At 38.6% G+C, this 17,140-nt stretch overlaps 1 protein-coding gene across 5 annotated transcripts in view; it reads right to left on the reverse strand.

The window, feature by feature from the left end:
- Window positions 1-1,108: 1,108 nt before the first annotated feature.
- Window positions 1,109-17,140, reverse strand: part of METTL25 (methyltransferase like 25) — a 161,344-nt gene continuing 145,312 nt past the window's right edge. For 3 of the 5 annotated variants that reach the window (XM_040491303.1, XM_040491304.1, XM_040491309.1), the window contains 3 exons: window positions 10,035-10,141; window positions 8,677-8,765; window positions 1,109-3,003 (listed from right to left, as the gene is read on the reverse strand). The gene's annotated coding sequence lies outside the window, so the exon portion shown is untranslated. The remainder of the gene's footprint in view (window positions 3,004-8,676; window positions 8,766-10,034; window positions 10,142-17,140) is intronic. The other 2 variants (XM_040491305.1, XM_040491306.1) reach the window with 2 other exon arrangements.

Here is a 17,140-nt window from a genome sequence, read left to right on the forward strand (position 1 = left end):
CTTTTTTTTTTTAATTTGAAAGTGCTTCAGAGTACACAACAAGAAGAACAAAACAGAAAAATGCCAGTTGTTTAGTTGAAGTGAAAAAAATAATGATCAGAGTACTGAAACTTGAGTGATAAATCACTGTAATAAAATAATTAAACAATTTGTCATTCTGGCAATCTGAAATAGTATTTAAAGTGTTCAGACATTTTCCTAAAAATCTACCTAAAGACCTTTCAGATCCTATAGGAAATAATTTCTTATAAAATGATATTTTAAAATATTTTCCATGAAAATCTATTCAGAAAATAGTGCCTTAAATGGTACTTCAGAATCAATCAAAATTTATTGCTCAAATTTGACTTTTATGTGTTCTGGTTGGAGTTCATGGACTCTGCACAAAGTAAGCATTATTTTGAAGATTTTCAGTTAGTTTAATATATAGTGTCATAAATAAAGGACAAGTTGTCTTCAGAGGCCTGCCTAGGAGTTTGGAGTGTGAAAAACACGGCACTTTTGCACTCGAAAACAATTTTCAGATGAAAATTCAGTAATTGTATATAAGCACAAACAGGACATTGAATTCTTAAATGTGGAACTTTCCAAAACATTGGTTGAAACAAAATCACAAAACACTAAATAGAAGGCAGTATCCTGGACTCAATCCTAAAACAGAAAACATACATTAGTGGAAAACTGTTGAAATATGAATAAAGCCTGGAGTTAATAGTAATGTACCAGTGTTGGCTTCTTAGTTTGGACAATGCACCATGGGAATGTGACATGTTACCATTAGAGGGAACTGGGTGATAAGTATATGGGAACTCTATTTTTGCAACTTTTTTTTTGTAAATGGAAAATTATTCCAAAATAAAAAGGTCATTTAAAAAATCACAAAACAATAGGTGAGAGTATTGACCTGTTCCCCTAAAGCACCCAACAGAATAGGGGAGGGTGACAAACTTCACATGCAATTAAGTGCCACTTGTCTACGTATGTGGGTGGTGTGTGGATGTGAGGTGGACATGTGGGGGGGTGCGTGGAAACAGGTAACACACTCCAATCTTTTCCTCAGTGAACAGTCCTGCTGCTCAAAGCTTCAAAGGACACAAGTGAGGGCAGAAAGATTCCTAAATATTTTATTAATAAAATAAATATCTTAATAAAATGTATGAATATGTAATAAGAAATATATTTAAACTTTAGGAATTTGTCACTATTGAATTAAAACAGATAGGTCATCACTACTGGACAACGTTCAACTTTGCTTTTTGTCTGCTTTTAATTTTTTAAAAACAGTTTTGTGTCTTTTTGTGGTATCTTCAAATATATACATACCAGTGAAAATGATTATACTTTGTTTCCAAATTCTGTAAAGCACGACTTTATACTCATCTCTGTCCCTTCACCAGAGAGATAACATTGTGACAGGCTTCTCTTTTGCTGTATAGAACAGAAGCATTAATGAGGTAGATTAAACATGTCAGCATGTAAAAATAAATTTAATAGGTCTGCTTTCAGGCAAGATGTAGTAGGTCATGGCAAGCCAACACGTGGACTGCAAAACCACAAAAAGGCAAATAAACTACAAAACACATATTTTTAATGATATCAGAAAGTAAGGAAATAGCATAAACAAAAATTCCAGAGAAAGGAGAACCACTTTCTGAAATACGCTGGCAATGGTTGGCCATCATTTAGGTTAGGGTTTGAGAACTGTTCTCGAATGAAGCAGAGAGCTCCCGCTGGGAAAAAGAGATCCCAGAAAATGTTTTAGCTTTCTTCTGGGCTAGAGTAATCAAAAGGAAACGTGATGGGTCTCAGTGATAGATGGTTACGGTGGAACATTAGAAATGTAAGTACAGAGTCTGGACTTGGGCCAAATGACATTTTGATATGGTTGAGATCTCAAGAATCAGGACACACTGATCCAACTGATACAGGTTCTATACAGAAACAAAGCCAGGTGTAGATTCAAGGCAGCTAATTACTCCCACCTCACCACCTCCTATGACCCCAGCAGCCAACCCTGTCCCCCTTCCACCTCTGTACAAGCACCAATTCCTGTGTCAAACGTTCCAGCAAATGGAAACCATCAGAGGAGTACCCCCAGGTTCAGTGGTGATGGTACTGTGTGAGTAAAGAGCGCGGGGCTCCTTCCCAGAGACAGAAGGGATCTCAGATGGAAGAGGCATAGGATGAGCTCATCTATGGATCGGCCACTGGGTGCTCAGAAGAAGTCCCATGCTCCATGAGGAAAATGTCTGCTAGTTGTCAATATGACTCCATCCCAGACGACATTAAGAACTGATTCCTGTGTGGGACCTTCAATCTTCTGGATTAAGAAGGTATGACAAATTTTTTTTTTTCTCTTTCAGTAAAGATGAATTCAGGATATTTGCCTTGAGGGAGCCAGAATCTTTAATTTATATACAGGGTTGCATTAAAGAATAACAGTAGCAGCTCCCTGCTGAAAATTATGCAGAGGTAATGGAAGAGCCGAGCTGCACGTAGACATTCAAAAGTGGAATCTTGTCTTGATGGATTCAGTCACTGTTTCTCTTTTTCTTTTTTTAATTTGTCTTTAAACTCCACTATTTTCTGCTTCATTCCAACATGCATTGTTCTAAGAAGCCATGAAGGGAATGTCAAATTTTACTTTCTTGGTGTGCTTCATTTGTCGCCATAAAAGAGCAACTCAAACCTGATCAGCAGAAGGATTTGCTCCTGGGCCCGTTAATTATAGTGAAATTGTAGAATTAATACTGAGTGTTATGACCTCAGAAAATATTCCATTCTCTTTATTTCACCCTCATCTCAATGTGTAATCGGCCATATTTTAACAGTTCTAGGTTTATTTATCGAAACAAAGCAGATGTCACATGATGTGATATCTAAACTACTTCGGCTTGGTCTATTTGTCAGTCAAGGCACGTGGCGTCTAGAATGGCTTCTGCTCTCTCAGGTCTCTCACATGTTCGGTGGTGAAGTATTTAGATTTATATCATGTTCTTGACACTACAATAAAAGAGGCCACATTTGGATGAACTGCAAAGTGCAATAAAGGGCTCAGAAAACCAAAATGATCTTCAGGAACATTGCCATTATATAGGAAGAGAGTATAGTATATATTTTTATTTTGTTGTGTTTTCGTGATTTGCATGCTGAGTTCTCATAAATGAAAAAAATGGTACGTTCTAAAAAAGCTGTTGAAGTGGCCTAGTTTTATGTGCATCGCACTGTATTGTTTAGTGAAGGGTTCAATTTGAATTTTGGTATAAGCAATTAATAGGATATTGGGGCCATTTTAGGAGTTAACTTGTGGTCAGTTCTTCCAGTTACAAGGAAGCATTTCACTTATACATTTTTATTCTTATAAAATATTCTAGTAAAGGAAAATAAAAGACCAAACATCAATGAGTGTTATTTTAGCAAATATAATTTTTAGATGTGCTATTACTTCACATATATAAAACAGATGGTATATAGGAATGTAATATATTTAAACATAAATCCACTTAGAAATATTACCTAGATTTATCAATTTTTATAGCATCTTTCTCACATGGGTCACCTAGAAAGTCTATAATAAACAGTAGATGCCATATATTACAAAATAATATTAGTTGCCGATAATGTATAATTTTTAGAGTTAGCCAATCTTTCACACGGCTTTAGATTCTTCTGTTACTTCCTTTTATAACACCCTGTTTATCTCTATCATTTTATTTGTTATATTATAATAATTGATTAATTGTGCAATTTTTGTTATAGTGCCTTTCCTATTATGTTCTGAAGCTGGAACTAGGTTTTCTTCACTATGCTTTGCTTAATATTTAGCTTTGCTTAAAACATGGATGTGCTCGATAAAGATGTGGTTAATAAATCAAGGACTGAAAGATATACAGCCTGTTGCCTGCTTTGTGTAGCCATCAAGTTAAGAATGCTTGTGTTTTTTCCTTCTATCTTTAAATGGACCTATTTTTCAAATGTTTTTTAAGTACCTAAATAGCAACCTCAGTTTTGCTTGTTGGTCCATAAATTCTAAAATATTTACTATTTGGGCCTTTAAGAAAAAAGTTTCCTGACTTTGATTTGGATCAGCTCTCTCCAGTAGAATAGTAGTGATGGAAATATTGCATATCTGTGATCTCCCGCAGGATAGCCACAGACCACATATGGCTACTGACCACATGAAATTTGTCTAGTGTGACCAAGAAACTGAAAATTTTAGTTTTATTTCATTTTAACTAATTTAAATAATGCCATGTGGCTAGTGGTTCCTGTATTAGCAGCAGATCTAGTTATATGAAAGAATAGACCTCCTGTAAATAGAATAAATACTTACTTGGAAATCAAGCATATCTTTGGAAAAAATGAAAAATATTTGAAGTTAGTTTGGTCTTTCTGGCAAAAAAACTGAGTAAAAACATAAAGTAAATTATCGCCATTCATTAAAACAACTATTATTATGACGATACGTTGAAAAGCCCAAAGGTAAAAATTAACTCATTTAATTTGACGGTTACATACAAACTCATTTAAAATAAGTGGTGGTTCTACATTCTATGAACTGTGAATGAAAATAAATTACTTTGGATAAGGCAGATAATGTTAATGTTCTATCAACAAGTAAATGAAGGACATTGTTTTTATGAAGATTTTGAAGCTTCTCCTTGCTTTTTTTGAAAGGCACATCACTTACAAAGAAATTCTTGAAATACATAGAATCCTATTAAAGCAAAATGTTCTATAGCACAGCAGGAAAACATTAGAGCACATAAACAAGTAAAAACAGTGATACAATCTAACAGAATCCTCAAACAGCATTAAAATGGGTATTAAAGTGGTCTGAGAGGTAAAGATTCAATTTGTAAAGTGAAGTTTAAACACCCACATTCACATGTGATTTCAAGTCTTTAAGTTGAGAAGCACTTATAAGGAAATCTGAAATATGTGCTATTTAGCATTAAAATTGTTTGCTATTATCATAACATTTAAAGTAAGTTTAAAAATTTCAAAATTAGAGTATATTTCCTTTGCTTGCTTATACTCTTTTGTACACGTCTATGTATGAAACAATATCTCCCTGAGTAAAACTACTTTGGCTGCCCTCTTTTATTTCAAGTGATTTTATCATTAGGGAAAAATTTGAAATCATGGTGGACAAATAATCCCTTAATGCTTTTCTTGCCTAGCAAGTAATTTGTCAAAGCAATTCAGTTTCCAAATAGCGTACAAACTCAATAAGATAGTGAGCCAATGCATCTGTTCCTGTCTGTAGAGTATGCACAAATGCCTTTCATTTGGGGGGGAATCCTAAAACTGAATTCTCTGAAAGGACAATTTAGCTCTAGTCACAAAACATCATTTATAATTTCTCTCTGATAAAACTTTAGAATTTTTTTAAAGTCCAGTTTTATTGACATACAGTTTACATGCAGCAATATCCACCCTTTATAAGTATACTGTTTACTGAATTTGACAAACATAGAAATTGTGTATTCACTACCCAAATTAACATGTGGGATATTTTCAGCACCCCAGAAAGTTCCCTTATACCTCTTTGTAGACAATCCCTTCCTTTCACCCACAGCCCATTGGCAAGAAGTGATCAATCTATTTTCTATTTCTATAGTTTTGTCTTTTCTAGAATATCATGTAAATGGAACCATACAGAATGCAGTCTATCGTGTCTGGCATATTTCACTTAGTCACTCAGTGTAATGCTTTTGAAGTTCATCCATGTTGTTGCATGCGTGTGTAATTCACTGCTTGTTGTTAAGTATCCCATTGTATGAATATATCATAATATTTTTATCCATTCTGCTGGTGATGGACATTCAGCTACATGAATGAAGCAACTATTAACATTTGCTGTGTGGACATATGTTTTCATTTCTCTTGGGTAAACACCTATGAATGGAATTGTTGGGTCATATGGGAAGTGTATGTTTAACTTTATAAAAAACTACCAAACTGTTCTCCAAAATAACTGTATCATTTGCCTTTGTGTGAACAATTTTTAGAGCTCTAGTTGTTGTACGTGGTCTCTAACAGTATTATCAACCCTTTTAATTTAATCATTTGAATGATTGTATATAGTTCTAGATACTATATACAATAGATATAGATATAGTGGTAGATATAGTGGTATCTCCTTGTGCTTTTAATTAATATTTTCTTGATGATTAATGATGTTGAGTATTTTTACATACGGACATTGCCATTTGCACATCTTCCTTGGTGAAACAGGTGTTCAAATCTTTTGCCTTTCTATCTACTAAGCTTTTTGTGTAATTATGTACTCTGCATATGAGCTCTTTATCAGGTAGGAGCTTTGCAAATTTTGCTTGTTTTACCAATCTGTGTCCTATCTTTTCATTTCCTAATAGTGTCTTTTGAAGAGCAGACATTTTAAATTTTATGAAGTCCAATTTGTAAAATTTTCACTATGGTTCCAGTTTTTCATACCTAAGAAATCTTTCCATAACAAAAGATCACAAATATTTTTTCCTATGTTTTCTTCTTGTGTTTTTTTTTTTTTACATTCAGGTCAAAGATCCATTTCAAGTAACTTCTTATATGTGATATGTGGTGAGGGTTAAGCTTTTTTGATATCCAATTGTTTGCAGTGCTTGTTGAAAAAAGTATTTAAACCCATTGAATTGCTTTGGCCCCTTTGTCAAAAGTCAACTGACTGAACAGGTGTGGGTCGATTTCTGAACTCACTAGGTCTGCGTCATTCATCTATATAAGTATCTTTAAACAAATACCACCCTGCTGTTATTACTGTAGTTTTATAGTAAGCCTTATAAACTGTTACATTTTATGTAAAGTGGATATTCATATCCTTCATAAGCCTAAGCACCTCTGAAACAGCTGTGTACTATATAGTGTAGGTAGAGGCCTGCACTGATTTGAGATGAAAGAATTGCTATTCTTGGTTGTTACTTTAGGTGTTCTGTTTTCCTGTGTTCCACAGACAGGGGGTTTACTGAACTCACGGAATCCACGAATTCAGGGCATCCATGATCTTGCCTCTTGGAGAAAATGTATTTCTTTATTTTCACTCATCACTAACTGAAATTCAGTGTTCCCACAAATGTGGACAACAAACCTCAGGGGTACTGCAGTATCTGCACCTCTTGCCAATAGAAGGTACAGATATTTTCATGTCACATTGCTGTTATGGCCGATATCTTCAAATATTGTTTGATGAGGGAGCATAAGGAAAGTTGACAGTCTGCAAACCGCCCCCTCCCCCCCCCCACCCCAGGTGGGCTATGTGTGATATTCCTCCGGCACTCCTGGCTGCCTAAGAACAAAGGAAAGGGGAAAAACAAATGGCTACCTGATAGAAATCGTAGTCCTGCAAGACCTAAGTCTCCCCTCCATAGTGATGTGGGAAACAAAGCCAGAAGGAAATGGCAGATAGAACTAAATTTCCTTATAACTTGCAGTCCACTGACATATGCTTGAGGCTGGCAGAGTAAAATATTTCTCCAGGAACTCCCTACTGTCCTTAGTGCTAATGTTTTGCTAGAGGGAAAAACAACCCTAGCTTGACAGTAGGTAGGCCTCCAATATCCTGTGTGTCTTTAGCATATGAAAATCTCACTGGAAACTCGCCCAGGACTTCACCTCCCCCAGCTGCATAGTATATAACCAGTGTCTCTTCATGGCCCTGGGGCATGCCCATAGGTCCGTCCCTGTGCTTCAATAAAATCACCTTTTTGCACCAAATACTTCTTTTTTTTTTTTTTTTTTTTTTAAATTTTTTTTTCAACGTTTATTTTATTTTTGGGACAGAGAGAGACAGAACATGAACGGGGGAGGGGCAGAGAGAGAGGGAGACACAGAATCGGAAACAGGCTCCGGGCTCCGAGCCGTCAGCCCAGAGCCCGACGCGGGGCTCGAACTCACGGACCGCGAGATCGTGACCTGGCTGAAGTCGGACGCTTAACCGACTGCGCCACCCAGGCGCCCCCCAAATACTTCTTTAAGAATTCTTTCTTGGCCTTCAGCTCGCCCCACAAACCCCACTATCACCCCAAAAACCTCATCATTGTTGACATTTATTGTTACTTAAAAATTATAGTTTTTAGAACTTCCACTTGACCTTGTTATTCTAGGAGTTAATAAACACATATTACTAAGTTATAATTTTAAAAAGTTCTTTCAGTAATGATCTCAATATAATTGGTTTCCTTTGTCATATTATGTATTTTACTACGTCTTTAAAAGAGAATGCTTGAGAAGGGGCCCAAAGACATTTCCAGATTGGCAAAGGGCTCCATGGGACAGAAATGGTGTAGATTTGCCTTCTGTATTCCTATTTCACAGACCTATTACTTGGGTTGTCTCCCATTTAAAGTGTCTTTATTGCTTCAGTTTAGAATATTGCTGTATTACCAGTCCTGCCTTATTTCATCTTATATTATATAAAAGTATAATATAACATAATATTATATACTATTTCACCTTATTAAGAAAGGTTCAATAAGCCTTTATTAAACATGTGAGATTAGACAATGCTCCAGGTCAGAATCTGGAGATTCAAAGGTATATCACATGGTTCCTCCCTTTGAGGAACTTAGGTTGTACTAGGCAGATAATGAAGCAGGCATTGCAGTTTACAATGTGTGCTCCAATGAGCACACATGGGAGTGACCTAGATGATGTTCTTACCCTTCACTTGGGTGGCGGTGGAGGTGTGGGCAGAATATCAGCAAATGTTTCCAACAGGAATTGACACACACATTATTCTCTGAGGAAACCTGGAGAATAAGAAAGCAGGAACTAGAATGTGAAGAGACTATTTCACACAGGAAATGTAAGCAAGCATCCAGCTCAACTCTGCCTGGAGCCCTGGGACAGAACAGCCAACGGAAGAATTATGCATTGCCTACCCTTTTCTCCCTTAGGATGTGTCAAGGAAGACAATCATTTTCACAATGTAGAAGCCAAAGCAGCTTCCCACTCTTGATTGGAATATTCAGCTTGTGTGTCTATTTGACAGGCAAAAGTTCTTTCTCTCAGGTCCTTTTCCCCCCAGAAGCTGTCAAGTGCTGAGCCCTTGGCCAATGGAGCCCTTTTTGCAAGGACCCCTCCCTATTTCCTGTGCCTTCTACAGTGTGTCCTCCCCAGGCTGTCTTAGTGTGCCTCCCAAGTTTTAGCCAGTTTCCTTCAGTCCTAGACAGGTAGGTGGCACTGAGACAGAATGGGCAAAGGGTAGAGACACCGGAGACTAGACTCATAGCCCAGAGGACCCCAGTCTAGAGCAGCCAGGTCCTCTCCCATCCTGGATTGAATGAGTCATTTATTACATCTTAAACAGAGATTGTTACTAAGAGACATTCCTATTTAAACTGTCCTCAAGCATTTTCTCAAGCCAGGCAGCATCAGGGGCTGCTTAGCTAATTAGGGACTAATTGACTCTTTAGCACAGTTCTCAGCTGTGACAGAGTGTTTCCTGCCTCTTTCTGCCAGGGTACTGGGACCATTCCCTGTGATGGGCTCCATTTTCACCTTATCAGGGTCTAAATGGAGCAATTTCCAGCCTCATATCCTTGATATTCTCAAGGATAGGAATGTAGACGTAAAATCTTTATAGGTATATTTTTTTAAATGTTCATTTATTTTTGAGAGAGAGCGTGAGCAGAGGAGGGGCAGGGAAAGAGGGAGGCACAGAATCCTAGGCTCTGAGCTGTAGGCACAGAGCCTGACTTGGGGCTAGAACTCACAAACTGCAAGATCATGACCTGAGCTGAAGTTGGTGCTTAATTAACTGACTGAGCCACCCAGATGTCCCCCAAATCTTTATATTTTTGAGGGCTTCTGTTTAGTCTGGGAAAATGCTGCATTTTTCTTAGTTATCATTATGGGAACCTTTGAGAAGTTTCTGCTTCCAATTACTTGAGGTGACATTACACTTTCTGAAGAAGAGGATGGTGCACTTTCTTGCTCAGTGTAGGAGAGGTTTTTGTTTTTTCCTTGTTTGGTAGGCATTTTTAATTATGACCATAAAATTTCATGACTTCACTTACCTGGCATTAGTCTTTTCTGTCAGAGGATAGGCCAGTTTTATCCCATGGAGGATCAGTGTATTCATTTCCTCCCTTTCCTCCACAGCATCTTCTGAACATGTTCACTGCTAGGCATAGGACAAACAGTAAAAATGATATATTTTCTGCCCCTCCAGATTAAGTAGAGGAATACAAACATTTTAAAAGTAAATGTCATAAAGTCATATACATCTGGTCAGAGTATAGTTGGGACATAATAAAAAAAGATAGTGATTTATATGTGGAGGCAGGATCATAAATATTGAAGGATGACTTAGGAAAAGTGTTGACTGGAAGAGAAAGGGATGTTAGCCTTCCTGGAAGAGGGATCGGTGAGAGGAGTCCAGACAGAGGCAACACTTGAGATGTTGTTGGAGTCACAAAAAGTCCGGATACCTTGAAACTGTGGTTGGATGGAGTTTGGCAGAATATTATCTTGATGAAGTAACCAGGAAAAGCATCATGGAAGATTTTGATGCCATGCTAAAGAGTTTGGATTTTCCTTTAATACAATGGGAAGGCCACAGAAGAGTTACAGGCAGGGATAGTTTAAACACCAAGAAAACCAGGAGGGCAGTTATGAGGCCCTGAACTTAGTAGCAGCGGGACTGGAGAGGAGAAGCAGTGTAGAGAAGTAGAAGAGGATGCATGAAAATGACTTAATGTCCAAATGGATTGGAAGGAGAGAGAAGTCTAGGGTGATTTTGGTTTTCAGCTGCAAGTTTCCTTCACTGAAAAGCAGTATCAGAGGAAAAGTGGGTTTGACAGGAAAGTTTTAATTTTAGACATGTTGATTTTGAGGTGGGGAACGGCAATGTCCATTAGGCAGTTGGGTAAACGTGGCCAAAAGCTCAGGAGAGAGATTCAGGAGAGAGAGCTAGCCTAGAAATTAAGATCTGAGTGAGCATCATCAGATACAAGCAGTTTTGGAAGACATAACCATGTTTCTTTGAAAGTGTGTAGATTGAAAAAGGTCCAAGGTCAGAGTCCTCAAAGGGAAAACAACAACAACAACAACAACAAAAACCCCTAATACTTAAAGAACAAATAGAGAATAGTCTTCAAAGAATGGGGGAGAGAATAAATAGTAGAAGGAGAAAACTCTAGAGAAGCTGTTGGTTTCCAGGAAGGAAGGTCTTGGAGGTCAGAAGTTCCCTCCACCTCCCTGAATCTTACAGCTCATTACTCTCTGTATTGGCTTTATCTCTTCTCTCTCAGGATCTTTTCCTCTGCTCATTCATAGTTTCTAACTCTTATAATTTTGGCCTCACGTGGTCAAACATTGCCTCCAGAATCTCTTTATACATCATGACCTATTAGCTCCTATGCCAAAATGCCAAAGTGTTTTTTATTTCACATTCCTGAGAAAAAGAGAATCTGATAGGTCTGACTCTTCTTTTTTTTTTTTTTTTTTTTAAATTTTTTTTTTCAACGTTTATTTATTTTTGGGACAGAGAGAGATAGAGCATGAACGGGGGAGGGGCAGAGAGAGAGAGACACAGAATCGGAAACAGGCTCCAGGCTCTGAGCCATCAGCCCAGAGCCCGACGCGGGGCTCGAACTCACGGAGTGCGAGATCGTGACCTGGCTGAAGTCGGACGCTTAACCGACTGCGCCACCCAGGCGCCCCTGACTCTTCTTTTTAAGCCAGGTCACATCAGGGATCTAAGCTGCCTTGACCAGGTGTGTACTCCCACTCCTATCACCTGTGGTCTTTGATATAAAATACGGCTGCCCAGTCTCACCCCTTCGGCTGAAGATATGGGGTGATGAGTAAAAAAAAAAAAATGTCAGGTTGAATGACATCTGTAGTTTAAGAAAGTTTAAATAAAGGTGGTAGTTTTCCACAATGGCAGATACCATAGCATGATCAAGAAACAATCCTTTGATGGGGTAACTTGGTGGCTTAGTCAGTTGGGCAACTGACTCTGGCTCAGGTCATGATCTCACGGTTCGTGGGTTTGAGCCCTGTGTCTGGCTCTGTGCTGACAGTTTGGTCAGAACTTAGAGCCTGCTTCAGATTCTGTGTCTCCTTCTCTCTCTGCCCCTCCCGCTTGTGCTCTGTCTCTGTCTCTCAAAGATAAATAAATGTCAAAAAAAAAAAAAAAAAAGAGTCCTTTGGATCTGATGATATGGATGCCAGCTAGGCACTGGCCAGTTGCTGGGATGGTGGAGAGGCCTCTGGCTGCTGTGAGTTGGTAATAAATGAAGGCATAATGTGGAGACATGGAGTTGTGGCTTCCCATCAACAAGGATCTTAACCTCAAACTTTGTAATATAAAGGCAAGGAAGGGGAGGGTGATGATATTGATACAAGACACAGAGTCTAGTGGTAGTTGTCCTTGTTTTCCTCTTCTCAAACATATATTTTATTGTTTTAGGTATTTGCCCTTGTTCTGGAGTAGAACAGTGGGTCTGGATTTATGGGCACAGAGAAAAGAACTACCCTTAGAAAAAGAAAGGATCTCTTTATTTTTTATTATTTTTATTTTAGAAAATAATCTCTATTTTTTTAAATTTTTTAATCTTTATTTATTTTAGAGACAGAGCACAAGCAGGGGAGAGGCAGAGAGAGGAGGAGACACAGAATCCAAAGCAGGCTCCAGGCTCTGAGCTGTCAGCATGGAGCCGGACATGGGGCTCGAACCCATGAAGATCACGAGAACTCACGAGATCATGACCTGAGCTGAAGTCAGTTGTTTACTAAATGAGCCACCCAGGCGCCCCTAGAACAGATCTCTTTAAATTTTTTTTAAATGTTTATTCATTTTTGAGAGACAGAGAGAGACAGAGAGTGGGCGGGGGAGGGGCAGAGAGAAAGAGTGGAAGACACAGCTTCCAGGCTCTGAGCTGTCAGCACAGAGCCTGATGCGAGGCTTGAGCTCACAAGCTGTGAGATCATGACCTGAGCCAAAGTCAGATACCCAACTGACTGAACCACCCAGACACCCCTAGAAAGGATGTCTTTAAATGAGACTGTGGGAAGAAGGGCAGGAGAAGCATTGTGGGTGATTTGTAGGAAATGTAAAAGGTTGGCAAAGGGCATTGAAGTCTACTCTGCAAAGTCTCTGTGTCTTCACTCCTGCTCATCTCATGTCCTCCCTATGAGGTAATTGATAATCTAATGTTCCTGCAGATACTGAGATCTCCCTAAGGGATCCCACAGAAAATCAAAGGTAGGGTAACTGTCCTAGTCCTTTTAAGACTGAGTAGGCTCTGCTGTTGAGTGCAGCTCACCAGGGAAAGCCAGGCTACTGGCAGACCTGCTTCACAGCACAACTTGTCCTGGAATGATCTGTGATGTTGTTTACTGGGGTTTCTGCCAGCTCTGCCAGCAGGCTGGGGCAGTCCACCCAGTCCACCCAGTCACCTAGCCGTGACTATGGTGACAGGGCCACTTAAAAGATATCTTAGAAATCATCAACTCTAACTCATAACATAAATAAGAGAACAGACATGGAGAGGTGAAGTGACTTGCACAGGGTCATATACCTTGTGCCAAAACCAAGAACAGAACAGGCTTTCTAATTCAAGGCCCAATGTTATTTACTTATTAAAAAAAATTTTTTTTAGTCTAATCATTCTCCTACTGTTTTTTTTTTTTTTTTTTTTTTTTTTTTAACATCCTGCCTATATCCATTATATTCTCATAACCAGGGTCTTGCCTTTGAGTTAGAATGACAAGCCAGTATCCAAATCTGTCAGATTCCGGTCTGCATTGGGTTATCCTGGCATAAGACCTCTACTGGGCAATCAGAACATAGGATCTAAAGCAAACCTTATTTATCCAACACAGCCTTTATACACTTCTTAACTAAATGAATAAACCCTTGTAGTGGCTAAAAGTTTATAGTCATGAGATTCCTCCCTGTCCCTGGAGAAAGGGAGCAGGAATATAATGAAACAGTACTGATCTTGGGGGTCAGGAAACCTGGGTCACTTTGGGGAAATCATTTACATGTCTTTGAATTCCACTGTAGAGTGGGGATGTTTTATTTACAATGATACAGGTATGCTAATATACTGTGGAAACTTAGAGGAAGGAAAAATTAAGCCTGCTAAAGTCACTTGGGGGAAGAGCGCCAAAGAAAGTGACATTTGAGATGGGTCGTGAAATGTGAGTACAGCTCACTTGACATGAGGTAATTAGCATACACAGAAAGTCACCATCAGAGGCCTCTTTTGGCCTTTGTTTGAATTGCCAAAAACTTGGAACTACATGCCTTCACCTTGTCACCTGGACAAGACCCATGTACCTCCAATCAGCTAGTCCCATCATGCCCTTACATCTATACTGCTGTGTTCTTCCTCCTTCCCACTCATTCTCCCACCATTGCTGTCGTTTTCTATTGAGGCCTTCTGGAAATCCTTCTTTAGAGAAAACCAACTACCCTATGCCATCTTTTTCACCATATACCACCTTCCCCTAAGCTTATTAACATTTATCTATTGTCAATTGATGTTATTTTCCTAGATAAATTCTCTGAATAAATTTTTCCCCACCAGTACTCTTCTCTCTCTAGATATTCTTCCTCAGTAACCACTGGAATGCTCAACTTAGACAACCATGTATGGATCTTGAGCTCTAACTTTCCTATGGGTTCTAGATTGTATATTGGCTATATGTATCCTTTGGGTGTTGCACAGACATAGCATATCCAGAATTGAATAATAATCATCTTAATTCTCAGGCAACCCTAGACTTTCTTCCCTAGTAAATGGCTGTACTACTCAGCTAGCCACCCAAACTAGAAATCTGGGGGGAGGTAAAGGCTGAGTATCCTAGACTTCATTCTCTCCCTCACCTAAAATACACAATGAGTAACCAAGTCATGATAATTTTACCTCATTGAATTACTATTATTTTCTATTCCATTTCTACTTTCTGCCTTAATTCAGGCATTATCGGTTTTCATTTAGGTTTCTGAAATGGGCTCCTAACTGCTGTCCCAGCCTTTAGTCTGATTCTACTTCAATCTATCCTTTAGTCTATAACTAGAGTGGTTTTTCTAAAATAGAAATATCATCATATCACTCTCTTCTTAAACTCCCTCAATGAATCCTTATGCCGTGAGAGGAAATGTACCTCTTTAGCCTGGCATTCAAGGTCTTCTATATCTAGGATCCTGTCACCCTCTTTGGTCTTATCTCCATACTCATCATTCACATTGATCTACTTTCAGGCCCCTATGGAGTCATGCTGTCTCATGTTTTTGAAATAATTATTGCTAATCCTTATTGAAAGGGTACTATTTATAAAGATCGCTATTAATTGATCTATTCCTTCTCACAACCCCAAGTGGTCAGTTACTGTTTTTCCCCCAGTTGACAGATGGAAAAAAATGAGGCACAAATCAGTTAAGCACCCTAACCAAGGTCACAGCTAGTGAGGGACACAACTAGAATTTGAACTTAGTCTCTCTCTAGAATCCATTCTTTTAACTACTATATATAGCACTACCACACTGCCCCTACTTCGGGAAGACCTTTCTTTTTTCACTTTGCTTACCTCACACTTACTCCTCATTCATTTAAAAAAAAATTTTTTTTAACGTTTATTCATTTTTGAGACAGAGAGAGACAGAGCATGAACGGGGGAGGGGCAGAGAGAGAGGGAGACACAGAATCAGAAACAGGCTCCAGGCTCTGAGCCATCAGCCCAGAGCCCGACGCGGGGCTCGGACTCACGGACCGCGAGATCGTGACCTGAGCTGAAGTCAGACGCTTAACCGACTGCGCCACCCAGGTGCCCCACTCCTCATTCATTTAATCTGGCTTCTCCTCCCATCAAAATGATGAAAAATCTCTCACAAAAAATATCAATGAACTCCAAAGGGAATTTTTCCATTCTCTTTTTACTTGATCTCTCAAAATTCAGCCATTGGTCACTCCATAGGTCCTGAAATATCTTCTGTGGTTCATGTGATGATATATTCTTCGCCTGATTTATCTCTGAATATGCTTTCTTAGCCTCCTTTGTTGCTCATTCTTTATAGAATCTTCATACTGGGGTCATTAAAACTCAGTCCTAGCTTCCCCATATTTTTCTCCCTGTGCTGTTTGCACCGAGTAGTCTCATCCATGTCCTAGCTTTAATTTCCATCTATATGTTGATGACTTCTTATATTCATGCTTCTCTTTGTTCTCTACAGACCCTTACAGACCAATGTTTCTTTAACACTGCCTGAACTTCTCAAATTACTCTATACTCAATATATTCAAAATGGAATTGTCAGTTTTCTCCCAAATATTACTCTTCAGTGTACCTTAGCACCACCTTTCATCTAGTCAGATGGTCTAGACAACTGTTACAGCCCATCAACCAAAGAGCATAGGAAAAAAACCTGTAGTCCAAGTTAGATTTATTTCACTTACTGCAGCCAAGGGAATGCACTCCAGAGGAATTGTAGGTTGACTCTGTAGAGTTTTTAGGAGCTTCTTATAGGATTTAGGCCTGTATTGTATGGTTATAGACAGGATTGAAAACCACGGGGTCCAGTTTTGAATTGGAGGTTGTAAAAAAAGCTAGGGAAATTCAATTACTGGTTTTGCTTCTTTTTTTTTTTTTTTAAATTGGGGGCAGGATCATTAAAGTGGGCTGAGGGTGGTCACTGATGAAGAAGTAGCTGTTAGTTACGTATGAGAAGAGAGGTGTTTGAGAAGGGCCTTGTCTCTTGTTCTAGACATGCCACTGAGTGAATATTGTCCATAATTGTCATTTATTTTATATTTTAGCATCTCCGAGTTTTAGCTAGATAATTTTGGGGAAAGTGAATTGAACTCTCAGCTTTAATTTTCCATTATAAAACATAAAGGAATTATCTATTATTCTTTCAGATAGAAAATTCAAAATTACCTTACATATAATTTTAATTGCACACCTATTTTCCTTCACTTTAATACTGAACATTTTCTAAGAAAAAACCCCATATATTATGCTAGCCATTTACAAAAAGAGTTCCATCTGATTGGCAGACTATGATACCTACCCACTGAGAGGCAGAGCAACCAAAAGATCATCAATTGCTTGAGGTCTACAGGGTTATGCATCCACCAATATCTTACTCTACTCAAGAGGAAATGAAAAA

This window comes from Herpailurus yagouaroundi, unplaced genomic scaffold (assembly GCF_014898765.1).
Source record: "Herpailurus yagouaroundi ecotype Mexico unplaced genomic scaffold, PumYag 182, whole genome shotgun sequence".
Lineage (NCBI taxonomy): Eukaryota > Metazoa > Chordata > Mammalia > Carnivora > Felidae > Herpailurus > Herpailurus yagouaroundi.